This window comes from Podarcis tiliguerta, assembly GCF_965153285.1.
Source record: "Podarcis tiliguerta genome assembly, chromosome: 11".
NCBI lineage: Eukaryota > Metazoa > Chordata > Lepidosauria > Squamata > Lacertidae > Podarcis > Podarcis tiliguerta.
The window spans coordinates 47,920,477-47,938,803 of record NC_139544.1 but is presented as its reverse complement, the minus strand read 5'-3'; the positions used below and the strand labels follow the sequence as shown (position 1 = coordinate 47,938,803).

Below are 18,327 nucleotides of genomic sequence, written 5' to 3'. Positions count from 1 at the left end.
GGCATTATGTGGCAAGGAAAGTTAACCTGAGCAACCTTCTGAAGAGCCCGATTTAAAAATAACCAGCTGCAAATGGGAGCTTTCACAAGATATACTTCAAGCCATAAAGCAAAAATTATGTTTCATCAGCACCTTTAAAGAGAAAACAGAGGAAAGCACAGCTGGCGTTTGAACTGGCTTTTTTGCTACATAACTTTTCAGCCTCTGGATAGATCCAACCAAGCCCTTTTCTGGAGCAGACTCAAACACACGCCCGTTTATTTGCAATTCTTACGGTATGTTGCACATACCTCTTTTCCTTCTAAATCCCCTTCATGGGTTTTCCTCCTCCTCCTCCTCCTCTTCCGTGGTAGCCTCGTCTTCCCTGGAATTCCTGTAAGGAGCAGCTGGCGTTTCTCTCTCTGGGTTAATCCACGAGCGGGCGGTTTAGCAATCCCATGAGTCTGTTAATTAGTTTAATCGCTTGCTGGCACCCAAGACGAGAGGCCACTTGAACACCCGAAGAGGGAGGGCAATCCAGCTGCTGCTGCGGCTGCTACTGCTGTGTCCGCCTCTGCCCAAGAAGCACTCCCCCTCCAAAAAAAAAAAAAGACAGGGCTTGTTTACCCTAAAAAAAACAGAAAGCAGCAGCAAACCCTTCTGGAGCAGTTCCGTTACATGAGTTTCCAGAAGGCTGCGAGAGCTTACTGCCCTCCTCTCCGCTGCCTCTGGCTACGGGAACACGAATAGTCTTCTGTGAATTCCTGATGCTGCTCTGTCAGTTGCAATGTGCTCAGCTGTCAAAGCTGCCCAAATCGGACCTCCCCCAAAAATATGCACAGAAAACCCCACCAAAACTCAAAACCCACAGAAACACAAGCAATGAGAGCCTTCAGGTTAGCCAGGCAGGTGAATCTAACATTATTTTCTCAGGTTGCCAGTTGGTGGGACGAACCGGGATGACAGCATCCAAAGCGAAACAGAAAGAGAGAAGGGGTTTCGGCTGCAAGGCAAAGCCCAGAGATCTTCTCCGCTGCGAAAATAAAAACAAAATCCAATCTTACCCTGCCACTAACCGGTTTATTTCAGGCATGATCAACTCTCCGCTCCCTTCCCCCTGCCATGGAGAGTCTTGGAATTAACCTACGGGGCGAGAAGTCAGGAAACGGGTTGAAAGAGACCCTGGAATTCAATTGTAGTAAAATGCGTCCCTCCCTCAACCCCGCTGGCTCAGAGAGCCTGATCTGACTGTAGAGCTCAAGCATTTCCTTTCCACCTTCTTTCGCACAGGGTTCCTCCCCCTCCGTTCAGGCTAACTTCAATCAGCGAGGTCCTTCCCCGGGGAGCCCCCCTTTCCCCACACATTCAAGCGTCCAGCTGCAAAGCGATTAGGAAGCATGACCCAGGCAGCTAAGCTGTTTATATCACTTCTCCGGAGGGCTTCCTGTCTTGAATTAATGGGAACACTAAGTTGCCCCCCCCCAAAAAAAGGGCAGTCGGTGGTGGTGCTATCAAACAGGGAGAGGGAAATTCTCCTGCATTTTTTGGAGGGACAGCCATCTGGTCACTGGGGGCAAAACAACCTGAACATCAAAAGTTTGCGATGGATAAACTCGGACAGCCGGGGGGGGGGGGGGTGGGAAAGGTTTCCCCACTCTTGAATGAAGAGCAAACGAAGGCTGCAAACCATCACACCATTTGCTCAAAAGTAGCCCCACTGGCTTTCGCAGGAGGATGACCCCCCAAAGGAAGTGGTTTGAGGACTGCAGCCAAAGAACGCTTGTCTAAAACCACCAGCAACCGTAAAGAATTTCTGCAATAAAGCTCTCACGTTTTCTTTAGGTGAACATGAATTCCGCAGGTGGGTGGCTGTTGAGTACTGAGACATAAAGTCATGTTTTTGGCCTCTTGTGGTCATTCAAGACCACCGCCCCCCCCCCTGGCAATTCTTATCACAGGTGTTCCTGGCATGCTGTTTTGTTAAAGTCAAATTGCCCCAATCTGCCAATGATTTTTCTATGTTTTAAGGTTCTTGCTGTGGTTTATGGTGTAAAGCATGCTCTGTCCTTTGGCAAAGGGTGGGATATAAATTTCTTAATACAAACTCCATTATTAAGCAAAGAATGCAAGCATTAGCCCGCCCTCCCCACCCTTTCCTGGTTGGCAAGCCTCCCTCAAATATCTGGCATGGCTCATTTTTTAAGTTACCTGAAAATTCAAGAGAGGGGCTCACAACATCCCTGACAAAGGAAGAACCCCATTTCCTTCCCCAGCCACATTCCTGTTCAGCCCTGCTTGGCTTGACGTGGTGGTAGCTATTCTATTCCCTTGTTGATGTCTCGCTCCCAGCCACCAACTCAAGTCCGCCTTAAAATTATGAACAATGTTGTTGTTGTTGTTGTTTAGTCATTTAGTCGTGTCCGACTCTTCGTGACCCCATGGACCAGAGCACGCCAGGCATTCCTGTCTTCCACTGCCTCCCGCAGTTTGGTCAAACTCATGCTGGTAGCTTCGAGAACACTATCCAACCATCTGTCATCCCCTTCTCCTTGTGCCCTCCATCTTTCCCAACATCAGGGACTTTTCCAGGGAGTCTTCTCATGAGGTGGTCAAAGTATTGGAGCCTCAGCTTCAGGATCTGTCCTTCCAGTGAGCACTCAGGGCTGATTTCCTTCAGAATGGATAGGTTTGTTCTTCTTGCAGTTCATGGGACTCTCAAGAGTCTCCTCCAGCACCATAATTCAAAAGCATCAATTCTTCGGCAATCAGCCTTCTTTATGGTCCAGCTCTCACTGTTATGAAAGCTTTCACTGTTATCATCCTATTATGCACGATAGGATCTGATGATTCTGTCAGTGAACCGATGGTTTCCCCAAGTATATCAGCCTATGTTCCATGCGATTGTACATGAAACTTAAAACCCCTTCACAGAGAAAGAGTTTTCCCCTTCTGCCATTATGTCAAGTGCCAGCATCCATCTGTCTCAGGAGACAATGGAAGCGTGTGCATTTGGGGGTGAAATCAAACTGTTGGAAGGTTGCAGCGACTGCTGTGGCTGCAGAGACTGATACAGGAGAGACATGTTTTGTTGCAGCTGGGACAGATGACGGCATCTGGTTGTGCTGCTGCAGTCTATCTTCTCTCTATGCTCCTCCCGGTGGCCATTTTTCTTCTGGCCCCAGCTATGGATACACAACCTGACTGCCCGTCTGCTAAATCTGGGAAAACAAGCCATCCAACAACCTTCCAATGAAAGCAGAGGCACTTATTTTACAACACGAAGCGAAACAGCAGCTCTTCATAGTGTGGAAATGAGTAGGAGGCCTCAGAAAGGTGTTTCCCAGGGAGCCCTGAGGCAGCTGGAGAATCCTTCTTCAAATCAAACTTCTCCCGACCGCTTGCACCCTGCTTGCTTTTACAGTTAAATGCCACAAATGCTCAGCGTTGTGTCAATCTACCATTAACCACCGTCCATCATTCAAAACTCAGTGTACAGTAGCCAGGTTGACTGAGTTTGTATCTGAGCAGAACAGCTGGTGCTCCAACAGCCAAAGAGACATATTTTGGTAGATATGCTCCTTTACAGAGTACACACCAGCAACTGCTACATATAGCGAGAAAACAGGTACCGTATCTATTCAATCAGCGCAGCTAGAGGAGATAATAAAGGTGCGGCACAGCGTTTGGAAAACCATTAGAGACTAATGAGCATGTATGCACAAGTCCAGGGTGATCCCAGCATCCCACCATTCGTTCTTCAAATGCCAGAGATTCCAGTCCCACCCACCTCCAAACCCTTGCTTGCAGCCATGGGTGGGAAGACTGTGTCCGTAATAAAGACCATCGACTCTCTGGCTGCCAGCTTCAAGCAACTACTCTGATGGCTTGGGCTTCACATAAATATGGTAATGCAATCAACTGCCGCACAAAAAAACTTACTTTATTTACTAGCGATGCCCCCCCCCCCCCAATATAACCAGGGTTTCTGGTCCCTCCACCTACTCTGTGTTTATGAATCCATTTATTTATTTATTTATTTATTTATTTATTTATTTATACCCCGCCCATCTGGCCAGGCCTCCTCTGCCACTCTGGGTGGCCTCCAACAGGATATTAAAAACACAATAAAACATCAGACATTAAAAAAATTCCCTAAACAGGGCTGCCTTCAGATATCTTCTAAAAGTCAGATATAGTTGTTTCTTTCTTTGACATCTGGTGGGAGGGCATTCCAGAGGGCGGGCGCCACTACCAAGAAGGCCCTCTGCCTACCTGATGGAATCAGTCAAGTGTGTGTGCAACTATATAGCAAAACAGGCCAATATTTGAATTTTGCACCAATAGGATATGAGCATTAGATGCTGAATGTCACTGTCTGGATGTCATGAGTGACCTAGAACTTCCACGTCGCACGAGCACAATCCACGGGTTGGCTACATATTGGCTCCCACAAACCACAGGTCTGAGCCATTCTTGAGACAGTTGGGTTCCCTTGTTCCAAATCTGTTAAGGCCACCCCTTTCTATTTCCTGCCACATAAGATAAACTAGGGACCCATTCACGGCAACATTTTGCAATGTTTATCCTAGTACATGAAGCCCATTTTCCATAACCACTGTTTCCACATGGTTTTGATTACTGAGATAACTTGAACCGAAACAAAATATTTTGAAATTTGACAGGATTTCAAATTTGAAACTCCTGATTTCAAATTTGACGACTTTAACCTTACCAACAGTCTCTTTTATCATTCTGGTGTGTGCATGCAATAGCAGCCTCTCCCAAACTGGTGTGCACCACATCTCTTGCACCTATAACTCCCAAGCAGCATGGCCAATGAGTAGAGATGATTAGAGTCCTGGTTCAAAACATTCGGAAGGCAACAGGTTGGGAAGCCTAATCCAAGAAGAGTCAACGTAGTGCCTTCTAGATGATGTTGGAATACAATTCCCATGAACCCCAACCAACATGGGCAATGGTCATGGATGATGGGAATTGTACTCCAACAACATCTAGAGGCTGCCATGTTGGATACCCCTGGATGAAGCTGTCAATTATCAGATGCATCAAGAATTCCAGCGATAGTTAAAAATTACTAAAAATATCATAGCTTGCTAGCTATCAGATACCAAATTGTATCGTGTGTCAGCCATTAAATACTGCCAAATATAAGTAATTAATTACTATGTGATAACCAGCACAGACTTCAAATATCATGGGATTGAAAAGATTGGTGTTAAATTTCAAATTTTCGATATCCAGATTTGTAGCGAACAATTTTCAGGAGAATTAATGGGGGTGGGATTCATATCGGCTCTCCAGCTGATCAGGCAACTCTCTTGACACATGGAGATATGGTATGCTCTCAGCCCATCATTATTTAAACATGGAAATGGAGCACAAGAAACCTACTCGCTTGCATCAGGCCTGACAGAGCGCCGCATTTTATTTCCCATTTAGAGCAGTCCCTCGATAGCCATACGAAACAGAAAACGTTAATTCAAGGAAAATATAAATAAGCTTCAGAACTGGAATGTGTCATGGAGGGGATGGAGGAGGGGGGGACGTGATGTACAAAACATTCCCACAGTGCAACATAAATAATGCATTGTTGTGTGTGCATTCTTTGAAAGATCTAATGCCAATAAAAGGCTGAAGAGAAACAGACATACAGTAACACTTCCGTTTATCTGGACCTCACTACACAAGAGTATGTGACCCACGTGCTCCGATGGGAAGGAACTGCAGCTCCATCTTGCAACTACAGGTCCTGGTTCAATCAGAGGGATCTCATCTTAAAAGCAATCTCAAGCACCAGGACTGGGAAAGACCCCTGCCTGAAATCACACAAATACCAGAATTCATGCAGATATCCTATACTATGAATCCATCTAAATCAGTATTATCTACCAGCAGGGTTTCCCAAATTTCAGTCTCCAGCTGCTGTTGGACTACAACTCCCATCACGCCCAGCTAGCAGGACCAGGGATGATGGGAATTGTAGTCCAAAACCAGATGAAGTCCCAACCCAAGTTTGGGAAACCCTGGTTTTACACTGACTGGCATAAGGACATTAAGGAGAGCCTTTTAGCTGGATCAGGCCAACGGCACATCTAGTCCATCATCCTGCGCTCAGAGTGGCCAAAAAGATGCCTGTGGGAAGCCCAAAAGCGTGACAGCACCCGACTCACCTGTGACCCCTGGTACTGGTATTCAGAGACATGCTGAGCTCAGACTCCGCATTAAGGAGGTTCAAATCTACTTTGTGCCTATTTGATTTAGGAAGTTGGGCTTTAGAGTTGGGGTTTTTATCTGCAGTGGTCCTAAGCGGGCTGAGGCACATGATGTGCAGGCTTGGGAAAGGGCTTTTTCAGTGGTGGCTCCTTGCATGTGGAAATCTCTCCCTGCTGAGGTCCGCCTGGCCTCATCTCTGTAGCTCCAGGCAGTTGGCCAAGATGAATAATTTTCAGAGGGCATTTGGAGGAAAAGAGACCCAGCTGCTGCTACTGTTATTGTCATTCAGTGATCTATTTCTGTGAGTTTACAACTGACTGTATCTCTTAATGTATTTTACGTATTCTTATTTACATGTTTTTATTTGTAAACCACCCCCTGTGGCCTGTGGGAAGGGTGGTATTTAAACCATCTAAATAAATAAAGAACCCCATCAGTTTTACAGCTCAGGATTGTTCAGGAGCAGCACATGGGAACCCGTAAGATGACTTAAACTTGCAATCCTAGGGAGTAATTGGGAATAAGTGTCACTGAATTTGGTGAGGCTTCTGAGAAAGCATATGATAAGATTGTATGGTAACACTCTTGATAAAACCTCCATCCCACTGGCATCTGTGTGGATTGTTTTGTGCTGCTCCTTTGAACTTGCCCACCTGGGCTTCTGGCAGTGATGCTAGAAGAGCTGAAGAAGAGAAGGATGGATCAGGGAGGGACCATTTGGAAGGAGTGTGTGTGTGGTTGTTTTTACACTGAACAAAATGGGTTGTAGCAGGATGGGGAAGAAAGAGATGTTAGAGCACGAAAGGTAAAAGACTTTTCTTGCAGCTTCATAAAAACATTCCGCCTTCCCACTCCTGGCTATGCTAATCTGCTACGTCTGTCAAGTATCATAAACTCAGACAGTTTAGACATCTACTGTGAAAAAATATTGCCGGAAGAATCAAGCAGAGTTTCAAATGGCACCCAGGAAATGGACACGAACGAGCACAATGCTCAGCACAGAAAAAGAGGGACCAGACAAATGTAACAAGTGTCCAAGAAGACCTGAGTTGACTTGATTCCCAACATGCTTATTTACAAAGTTTGAATACCTTGAGGAGAAGTTATATTTGAAATGTGTTGGGAATAAAGTTCATGTACTCAGCTGGTCTATTTCCATGGTTCCCGTTCTGAGAACCATAGCTCTGAGAAGGGAATAGTGGTTTCCTAACAACTCTCAACACCCTTAACAAACTACAGTTCCCAGGCTTCTCCATGAATGTTGAAATGGTTTAAAAGAGCTTTAAATGCAAGGTGAGGAAGTGGCCTAAGTCCTGTGAGGACCTGTTTAGCCTGGGAAAAGAAAATTAAGGTGAGGCATGATAGCTGTCTTCAAATATCTGAAAGGCCCTCACGCAGAAGATGGACCAAACTTGCTCTCTGTTGGCCCAGAGGGTGGGAATAGAGACAATAGGCAGAGACTACTGGGAAACAGATTTCAGCAAAAGCTCCTAATGGTAAGAGCTTTCTGACAGTGGTACCTCCTGCCTCAAGAGGCAGTGGACTCTCCTTTGCTGGAGATAAATATCTGGACAACCATTTGTCAGGGATGATGATGTAGCTGCACCCTGCAAGGCAGATCCAGCCTTGAGCAGGGCATTGGGCTGGATGACTCCCAAAGGTCCTTTTATAAGTGGGTTATAAACCCTTTAAATAAAAATAAAATGGCCACGTATTATAAATAACATGGATGAGCATATATGGTACAGGCCTGCTTTGGGCAGGGCACTGAGCATTCTAAGAGAAGACTTCAGGGTCACCCAATGAAACTTATTTATAGTCAGTGCAGATGTACAGAAAAAGAAAGTCCTTATTTATTATCTAACGGGATTCATTACCCTTAGAAGTGGCGATGGCCGCTATTGACTTTTTTTTTTTTAAGGACAAATTTGTGGAGGAAATATTAGTTTACTAGCTAACGGGGACAGCGCCCCTCTGAATACCAGGTGCTGGAGACAAGCAACAGGGGATGGCTATTCATGTCTCCTGAGGAGATTCCAGGGGCCTCTTGCTGACCATAGGAGGAAAAAATCCGCCAGTCTACTTGGATCCTTGGCATGATCAGTAATGGAATTCTCGTGACATTTTCATTCAGAGGCGGTAAACAGGAGTCATTAGATGGGCACATCTGAAGTTTCTCTGCACAGATGTTTGCATCACTTGAAAACAACTCAGTAAAACCCAGACTTCTGTTTATACGTAATTGCCCTGTGTTAATATTGAGGGCCGATTCCCACACACTGTATCAGCATGTATATGCCTGCGGTGCATTTGTTAGTGTCCGACCATGAAAGACACATTTTGAAGGCAGAAGATGTGCACACGCATTAGGGAACCTTTAGCCCAGGGATGGAAAAACTGTTGATCTCCAGATGTTGTTGGGCTACATCTCCGCCATCACCCCTAACCATTGGCCATGCTGGCCATGCTTCCTGCATTGCAGGGGATTGGACTAGATGAACCTCGGGGTACCGTCCAACTCCACAATTCTATAGTTCTGTCTCCCATGTTGTATAAAGTGGAATGGACACCATATGGGATGGAATCCAAGCCATATAGAATGGACACCAACCATTACTCAGCCAAACAGGTTTACACACACAACCCCAATAAACATTACCTCAAAATAAGCAGCTCTTGCTTTCTTCTTCTTTCTTGCTACATAAAATACTCATTTGCTTCCAAAGTGAAGAAAGTGTTTCTTCAACGCTCAATTTGTCCCCGATATTATTTGTGCAACTGTTTTGTTCGGCCAAAGGCGGTACGTTGAATGTTTTCTTCCCTTGTCTGGTACAAAGGTTATCGTTACAGAAAATAACCTAAGGACATGTATAATCCTGAGAGATTTCAGCACAAAAACTATTTTTAACTCTGGTTCTGTTTAATGTTCAGAGTAACACAAGAAGCACGTATAACCAGAGGGGACAGTGTTATCAAAAGGTTGCGTTTCCTTTCTCTTCACAAAAATAAAAGCAGCAATTTATGAACCTCCTCAGAGCACACAAACATACTACTCTCTGCCTTAGATTTCAAAACACTAAAATTTGCTTTAATTTGAGCAAATCTGGCAAGCACATGAGCTTACTTTCCCTAATGGTCATTGGTGGTAAAACGACATGTGAGAAAATGTTTTGCTTACATTACAAATGCAAAGTGCTGCGTACATGGCATAAAACGTCTAGCATTTCTGTGTTGTTCTGATGATGGTACCTTGATGTCTCCAGCTTCTTAGTTACTGAACGTGCACCAGGCAGTTGCAAATGGGTCTCCTTCATCTTTGAATATAAAGCCACTCATTTCTGAATTCAAGCAGAGAGAAATTTCCCCATCACTAGTCACAGGTAAGTCACATCAGGGGTGCTGCAGGGATAGGTAAAGGTAAAGGGACCCCTGACCATTAGGTCCAGTCGTGACCAACTCTGGGGTTGGGGCGCTCATCTCACTTCATTGGCTGAGGGAGTCAGCGTACAGCTTCCGGGTCATGTGGCCAGCATGACTAAGCCGCTTCTGGCGAACGAGAGCAGCGCACGGAAACACCATTTACCTTCCCGCCGGAGTGGTACCTATTTATCTACTTGCACTTTGATGTGCTTTCGAACTGCTAGGTTGGCAGGAGCTGGGACCGAGCAATGGGAGATCACCCCGTTGTGGGGATTTGAACCGCCGACCTTCTGATCGGCAAGTCCTAGGCTCTGTGGTTTACCCCACAGCGCCACCCATGTCCCTGCAGGGATACCCTCCCTATAAACATAGGTATGCCCTACAGATCAGTAGTGGCTGGTGTAGTGAGAGAGAGCACGTCCTCCCCAACATCAACATCGCTACAGCCACCTGGATTGGGCAGAATCAGGGCTGTGCAGCAGTCACACCCGCAAGAGAACCAAATTGGTTCCACCAACCTTGATGCGACCTTGGCCCACCCTAGGTGACCTACGCAGGTGAGCTGCAGCAATGTCAATGTTGGGAGTACAGATGGGATAGAAAAGCAACCTACTTCATATAGCTATAGATGTAGGGATGCAGGTGGTGCCGTGGTCAAAACCACTGAGCCTCTTGGGCTTGCTGATCAGAAGGTCGGCGGTTCGAATCCCCATGACGGGGTGAGCTCCTGTTGCTCTGTCCCAGCTCCTGCCAACCTAGCAGTTCAAAAGCACACCAGTGCAAGTAGATAAATAGATACTGCTGTGGCAGGAAGGTAAACGGCATTTCCGTGCGCTCTGGTTTCCGTCACGGTGTTCTGTTGCGCCAGAAGCGGTTTAGTCCTGCTGGCCACATGACCCAGAAAGCTGTCTGTGGACAAACGCCGGCTCCCTCGGCCTGAAAGCGAGATGAGCACCACAACCCCATAGTCGCCTTTGACTGGACTTAACTGTCCAGCGGTCCTTTAGCTTTTATCTTTTTTAGACGTAGAGCTATATGAAGCCGATTGCTTTACTATCTCATCCAGGCAATTTCCACTGCATTTTCATGCACCAGCAAGCACATGTCCAAAACGTGCCATAAGCCTGCCACTTATTAATGTTTCAAGAATCCAGGCTTAAATCATAGATGAGGATTTTCTTCCTGGATTTTCCCTTGATCACTTTCTCCAGTCAGGAGTCTGGGCATTCTTTCAGACGTCGAATTTAATGTTGTGAGCACAGATGGCGTCTCCATTAACTCCCACCCCCACCCCCCAAAGACCTTTCTTCACCCTTTCCAACTTGACTGCCGTCTTCAACGGGAACCTGCCCTTTCCCTTTTTCACAGGCAGTGACACAAAACTAGGTTCTTGGGTCCAAGGCTGTAGGCCAGGCTCGCGTAATTCTGCTAAAGTAATCAAAAAGATACACAGTTGGGGTTTATTTTCATGGAGTCAGTGTGTTAGGCACTACCAGATGATAGCGCTGACCAGTCATTGCTTTTCCGATTTTTGCTGCAGGTGGAATAGCCAAATACCTTCTCCACATGACAGGAAGCACTGTGGACTTATTCATACATAGGAGTGAACTCCTAGGGGCCGAGGTCCCTTCGACCCCCCCCCAATGAAATATCTGAGGTGGCTGGGGGCCCCCCGAAAGTTGATAGGAAGTTCTCTGTGTTATAATAATAATAATAATAATTTATTATTTATACCCCACCCATCTGGCTGGGTTTCCCCAGCCACTCTGGGCGGCTTCCAACAAAACACTAAAATACAATAACCTATTAAACATTAAAAGCTTCCCTAAACAGGGCTGCCTTCAGATGTCTTCTAGAAGTTTGGTAGTTATTTTTTTCTTTGACATCTGGTGGGAGGGCGTTCCACAGGGCGGGTGCCACTATCGAGAAGGCCCTCTGCCTGGTTCCATGTAACTTGGCTTCTCGCAGCGAGGGAACTGCCAGAAGGCCTTCAGCGCTGATCTCAGTGTCCCAGAAGAACGATGGAGGTGGAGATGCTCCTTCAGGTATACTGGACCGAGGCCATTTAGGGCTTTATGTTGGGTCACAACTGAGCCAATTCACCCATAAAAGTTTTCACATGGTGCTGCTGTTGCACATATTCCAGCCCAAAGCCTTCTCATTGTGTTCGTTTATCTTGCTGTCCAGACCCTTTTTCATTCTTAATTCCACAGCTTTACAAAAGGGCCTCTTTGAAACTTGCGCAGAACGACACTCCAGAAGAGATGCTTAAACAAAATATAAAAATATAACCAAATAGGATAACATTTCATCCGTGCTAATACATTTTCCTTTGTCGCCGTGCTTATTTTTTCATGAGAAGAAAGTGCGGCAGAGAGTTTAAGCTCTGGGCTTCTCAGCCACTTGGGCTCTGCAGAATAAACTGGCGTGGGCAGAAGTTTTATAAATATCGTGAGCATCTTTTGTTTGGAAGCCTCTCTTTCAAAACAGAAAACTGGCGGCTCCAGCATCACTTGGCTTTGAAGCCTGAAATGACAGCAGACATAAAGTACAGTATCTTGAAGCCAAATGTGATATGTACATTGGATGGAGCAACAAATGTGCAAGGGGGTTCATTTCACAATGTATGCGCAAGAAGCATAAAATGAGACACAGATCAGGGCCAAAGGGGAACTTCTTAGCACTGTGGAAAAATACATTCCCAGCTACTCCAGTGAGTAGATAATTTGCAAACCTACTTTTATTTATATGTCTCTCCTATCTAGAGCCACTAAATATGGTAGGCTTTTAAAAATGAAATTTCATTTGCTTTAGGGAGCCAACATGAAAAAAAACACCCCACAAAAAACCACACAGCTAGTTCTACACATCCAAGGCTGCTTTGGATTTGAGTTTCTTGAATACCAGCCTCTGCTGATCATAATTCCACATGGCAAACCACTTTCAAAAGTGATAGGAGCTTTGAAAACCCTTATAATGCAGTACAGTGGTACCTCAGGTTACATACGCTTCAGGTTACAGACTCCGCTAAAACAGAAATAGTGCTTCAGGTTAAGAACTTTGCTTCAGGATGAGAACAGAAATTGTGCTCCGGCGGCGCAGCAGCAACAGGAGGCCCCATTAGCTAAAGTGGTGCTTCAGGTTAAGAACAGTTTCAGGTTAAATACAGACCTCTGGAGCGAATTAAGTACTTAACCCGAGGTACCACTGTATAAGGATCTACTGCGCAAAAAGGGCAAAGAGGTCAAAAGTTCACCAAGAGATTGTATACACATTTTTCTTCATTAAATGAAGCACCTTGCATGCTGCGCCATCAAAGTCCTGAGTTATCAACTAGCCAGTCAGGCTTGGGTCGACAGAGCAAGGCGCCCTGAATGCTGTCAGTTAAGCAAGCTAGACTGGGCCTCCCAAGACAGGGATGGAGAAACCCATGTTCTTCCAGATGTTGCACGACTACAATTCCCATCATTCTGAACCCTTGGCCATAGCGGCTGGGGATAATGCGGGTTGGAGTCCAGAGAGCCACAGACTCTCTGGAATACTGTGTCCAGTTCTGGGCTGTTGGCAAGCTGGAATGTGTGCAGAGGAGGGCAACCAAGATGATCAAGGGTCTGGAAACCAAGCCTTATGAGGAATGGTTGAGGGAGCTGGGTATGTTTAGCCTTGATAAGAGGAGACTGAGAAGAGATAATATAGCCATTCTGAAATATCTAAAGGGTTGTCACAGGAAAGATGGAGCAAGCTTGTTTTTGCCTGGTGGCGGCTAGGGCCTGAACTGATGGATTCAAGTTACAAGGAGTGTGATTCCAACTAAACATCAGGACGAACTGTTTGGAAGTAAGAGCTGTTCGACAGTGGAACGGACTGCCTCAGGAGGTTGTGAACTCCCTTGGAGGTTTTTAAGCAGAGGTTGGCTGGCCATCTCTCATGGATGCTTTGGTTGAGATTCTTGCATTGCAGGGGGGGTGAACTAGATGACCCTCATTATCCCTCCCAATTCTCAACCATCATTGTCCTGGTCTGCTTTGTGAGCAAACAGTGGCTATCCACACCAGGGGGAGAATTGGACATGAATAATAGAATCCCGGAACTGGAAGGGGTCCCAGGGTCATCTAGTCCAACCCCCTGAAATGCAGGAATCTTAATGCACAGTCCCCCATCCAATTCGAAACCATACCGGACCCTGCTTAGCAAATGTGCTCGCAGTTTCTTTTCTGCTGCACCTCTCGCTGAGCTGCCCACAGCCATGCCTCTTAGGCATTGTGCAGCGAACGGTGCCAATTTAAAACAGCAGCCGGATCCAGTTTTCTACACATCTTTATTTAACACACAGGGTGCATTTTGCATTAGAAAAAAACCATGGTTGATTCTGAAGATCTCGCCCTCTAAATACCTGCGTGCTTTGGCATCAATATAAATCAGTTTTATTGTCTCTTTCTCCACAGCATAAGTAGCGAGTGATTGAATTCCACGGACCTGTAACTGCATTAGCCAGTTCTATCTGAATGAAGAATTTATGATTCAGAGCTTCCTGCTTTCCGATACCTCATGCTTATTTCCTTAACACTCAACACTCCACTTGAGCAAGAGGAGACGTGTGCAAAGGGGTCTGCAGGTGTGTGTCGTCGTCCCCAAAAGCTGGAAGTCCGAGTTCTGGAGCCAGGGCCTGTCCAGAGCCCAAAGCAGGTTATCTCAAAAGCACCACCAGCCATCTATTCTGGAAGTTGGACAGAGGATCAAAGGGCTGGATTCCATCACACTTCCAAACAGATGGACTGTGTGATTGATGGCTGGTGTAGTTCCTGGACTGGGGCTCTCTGCCTGGGGAATTACACACACACTCTTCACATGCACATTTCTTCCTGTTGGATCAAGGCAATGGTAAATAAGGTCCAAGGTGCAAATTTGTTCCTTGTTGATAGGGCATCTGCCCCACCCTCTCTTGCCTCAACTGAACTAAAACATTAAAAATGTGCACAACTGAACTAAAACATTAAAAAGAATATGAACCAAGCTGGGTGGGAATCTGGGACAAACTGGTAAATGAGTTAAATACAAAGTGTGGGGTTCAACTAATGGAAGACCACACAAGGTCTTCTGTTAGCCCAAAAGCGCTCCCCTGTGTACCCCCTGAAATCAGCTCTGAGGGTAACCCAAAGAACAGTGTATAGCAGGAGGAGAGATTGTTTTATCTGGCTGAAATACAGTGGTACCTCAGTTTTCAAACGTAATCCGTTCCGGTAGACCATTCGGGTTCTGAAACGTTCGAAAACCGAAAACTCAACAGCTGACAGCTAGGCCTCAGGATCTTGCGCTCAGAAGAAGCCACGCGGCATGTTCGACTTCTGAGGCGTGTTCGGAAATCAAAGCATTTACTTCTGGGTTTACGGCATTCAAAAACCGAAATGTTTGTCAACAGAGACGTTCGAAAACCAAAGTACCACTGTACTTGCACTGATGGACTGACTGCCACAGTGCTATGTTGAATTTCTCCCACAGAAAAGTACTGAAGAACCCTACAATGCAGCAGCAAGAAGCCTATTCAGGATTGGAACCTTTCACCTCCGAAATCTCTATTGGCATCAGTGACAACTTCTCTCCTGGGGAAATAGCAACTCTCAGGGGGAGATTTCAACTCGAACCACAAATCACCACCCAGAGGAAAAGGGTGAACCCTGAGCCTCCTCTCATATAACAGACTCAATTCTGCTATCCTCCTGCCCCCACAGGCTGCTCTTTTTAAAGTAAGAACAAAACCTGGAATGCTTCCATGCATTTAACATATCATAAACTTTTGGCCCTCCACCAGAAACACTTGGGCAGCACAACCATAAATGCAGCAGTTCTGAAGTTATATACACATTAGCGGCTTAAAACACACGGCCATTTACCCCTGCCGTGCAGTTGAATGTTGAGGTACACGCCAGAAAGAGCGCAGGGAAGTCTTCACCCAAAGTCCATTTATTTGCTTGGTTTCTCCATCCCTGTGACCATGCCCAAACACCTATTCATGAAGCAGTCATCTGCACATGTGCAAGAAACTGTCTCAAATGGACACACCTCAGCTTAACAGTGAAGTGGCTGTGGCTTACCTTTTCGAATCAGATGGAAGCTGGTTTGAGGGGAAACAAATCAAGCAAGAAACGAAAGGATGGCTCTTCATTAGGGGTAATGTCGTGCATACACGAAAAGTCACACGTACACAGGCTATCATTTGCACCGCCCAGAAATGCTGTTGTAAACTTAATCTGGAGTCATCCTTCTCAGACCCATTTCCCAGGGATGCAAAACAAAAAAACAAGTACAGTATTTTTCGCTCTATAAGACGCACCAGACCACAAGACGCATCTAGTTTTTGGAGGAGGAAAACAAGAAAAAAAATATTCTGAATCTCAGAAGCCAGAACAGCAAGAGGGATCACTGAGCAGCGAAAGCTGCTCTTGCTGTTCTGGCTTCTGGGATAGCTGCGCAGCCTGCATTCGCTCCATAAGACGCACACACATTTCCCCTTACTTTTTAGGAGGGGAAAAGTGAGTCTTATAGAGCAAAAAATACGGTACACTCACCCACAATCTCATCCAATCTCATTTCAGTTCAGGAGGATGTGTGCATGGAACAGTTCCCTTCAGCTAAAGGGAAGGGAAATATATTTGTAGCTCGCATGCCTACTGGTGTACAGTCGTACCTCAGAAGTCGAACAGAACCCGTTCTGGAAGTGTGCTCGACTTCCAAAACGTTTGGAAACCAAGGCACGGCTTCCGATTGGCTGCAGGAAGCTCCTGCAGCCAATCAAAAGCTGCAGAAGCCACATCAAAGAACGTTCCAAAGAATGTTCACAAACCAGAACACTCACTTCTGGGTTTGCGGCATTCGGGAGCCAAAACATTGGACTCACAAGGCATTCGACTTCCAAGGTATGACTGTATTTACTTCTTGCTTCTCCCCATCTCTGTTCCAGGATGCAGCAGCAACTCAGCCATGCAGATATCAGGTGAGGAGCCTAGGCCCACAACACTGCTACTGGCCACATGAGCATCAAAGCGCGCACAGTGTTTCAGATCATGGTGGCAAAATCATGTCAGGAGCTACCAAGTCTCAAGTTGGGAGACATTCGATTTGTGAACTGCATGTTGCATGACCACTCCGGTCTTGGAATGACTCTGCCCATCCAAGGTGACTATTAGGACCTTCTGGACAGGAAGGACTAGACGGTGGCTTCCTGTTCCTGTTAAGGCTCATTTGGCCAATAATAAGGCCTTCCTGAGTTCTGCCATGTGTCCCTGTATCCTTTGGTTTCTCTTCAGTTCTGACCTGCCTCTTTGTGTGTTCCTTTATTATAAATTTTCCAAGTTTGTGCATTGATTGCTTCAGGCTATGAAGCAAAGTGGTGTACATGAACATAAAAATGAGACAAAATACAGAAAGCAATAATAATGCAAGTTCTAAAAGCAACTATTATTCCTAAAAGCAAAGTACAGTGGTACCTCGGGTTACAGACGCTTCAGGTTACAGATTCCGCTAACCCAGAAATAGTACCTCGGGTTAAGAACTTTGCTTCAGGATGAGAACAGAAATCACGTGACGGTGGCACGGTGGCAGCGGGAGGCCCCATTAGCTAAAGTGGTGCTTCAGGTTAAGAACTGTTTCAGGTTAAGAACGGACCTCCAGAACAAATCAAGTTCTTAACCCGAGGTACCACTGTATAAGAATAATAAAACCATTTCTAGACTGAGTTACGCACCAGACATTCAATGCAAGACTCCCCCACCCAAAGAATCATGCGAACTATAGTTTGCTAAGGAGCTGGGAACTGTAGGGTGTCAGGTAACTGCCATCGGAGCGGGAGGCGGAGAGGAGGCTCCAGGATGATGGTGGAGAGGGTCCCAGTAGGGGGGGAGGTAGCCCATCCGCTGGGGAAGGAAATCAGCGTAACACCAGTGGAGAAGGGGGGGCAGATGGGGGAATCGGAGAGGTGGCTCCAGGACTCTTCGCAGGAGACCAGAGGAGAGGCACGAGTACTCCGTTGCCCACACCCACTTTGCGCAGGCAAAGTAGGAGGAGACTGGGCGTCAAACAGCTTCTATGCTGGAAGAGGTTTAAGAAACGCCCACTGACGGATTCTGCCAGCGACTGAGGCAGCGACGGAACTTGAGGCTGTCCAGACAGCAAGGGTTCAACCAGGCAACCTAGCCAGGAGTAACGGCAACTTACGCATGAGCAACCCCTATAACCATTACATAGGGGTAAACTACAGCTCCCATATTTTGTTGGGGGTGTTGTTGTTGTGCTTTATAGGTCTAGTGTGTATGCAGCCTTGGAGATATAAAATTATCATTGTTCCTGCCTCCTCATTAGTCTTCAGTCTTAACGTGATCACCCTAGATCCTAGCTCCAGGACTACAGTACCTGATACTGTTGTCTGTAGCCAAACAATGACAAAATGTCAAAGTCTTGCAACTTCTCCCTATTAAGGAAACATTTCAAAACAAGCAAAAAAGATGGCAAAAAAGGGACTGAACATAAAACATCATTTGCCATATTCTCAGCACATCTGCAGCAATGGATACCCAACCCTATCTCATTTTCCTGCAGACAAAATATGAAGCCACCAGACCAGATCAAATTGCAGCGTTGAAGTCTGTGCCTTATGCCTTTTTAGCCATAGAATCTGCACAATGAATCTTTAAGGGGCGC

At 46.0% G+C, this 18,327-nt stretch overlaps 1 protein-coding gene across 5 annotated transcripts in view; it reads right to left on the bottom strand.

The window, feature by feature from the left end:
- The window catches only part of PDZD2 (PDZ domain containing 2), a 230,589-nt gene that overhangs the window by 138,984 nt on the left and 73,278 nt on the right, over window positions 1-18,327 (bottom strand). Inside the window, exon 1 of one of the 5 annotated variants that reach the window (XM_083402590.1) lies at window positions 291-1,174. The exons of 3 other annotated variants lie outside the window; for them this stretch is intronic. The gene's annotated coding sequence lies outside the window, so the exon portion shown is untranslated. Of the gene's footprint in view, window positions 1-290; window positions 1,175-18,327 lie in introns of those variants that run through there. One more of the 5 variants, XM_083402589.1, reaches the window with a different exon arrangement.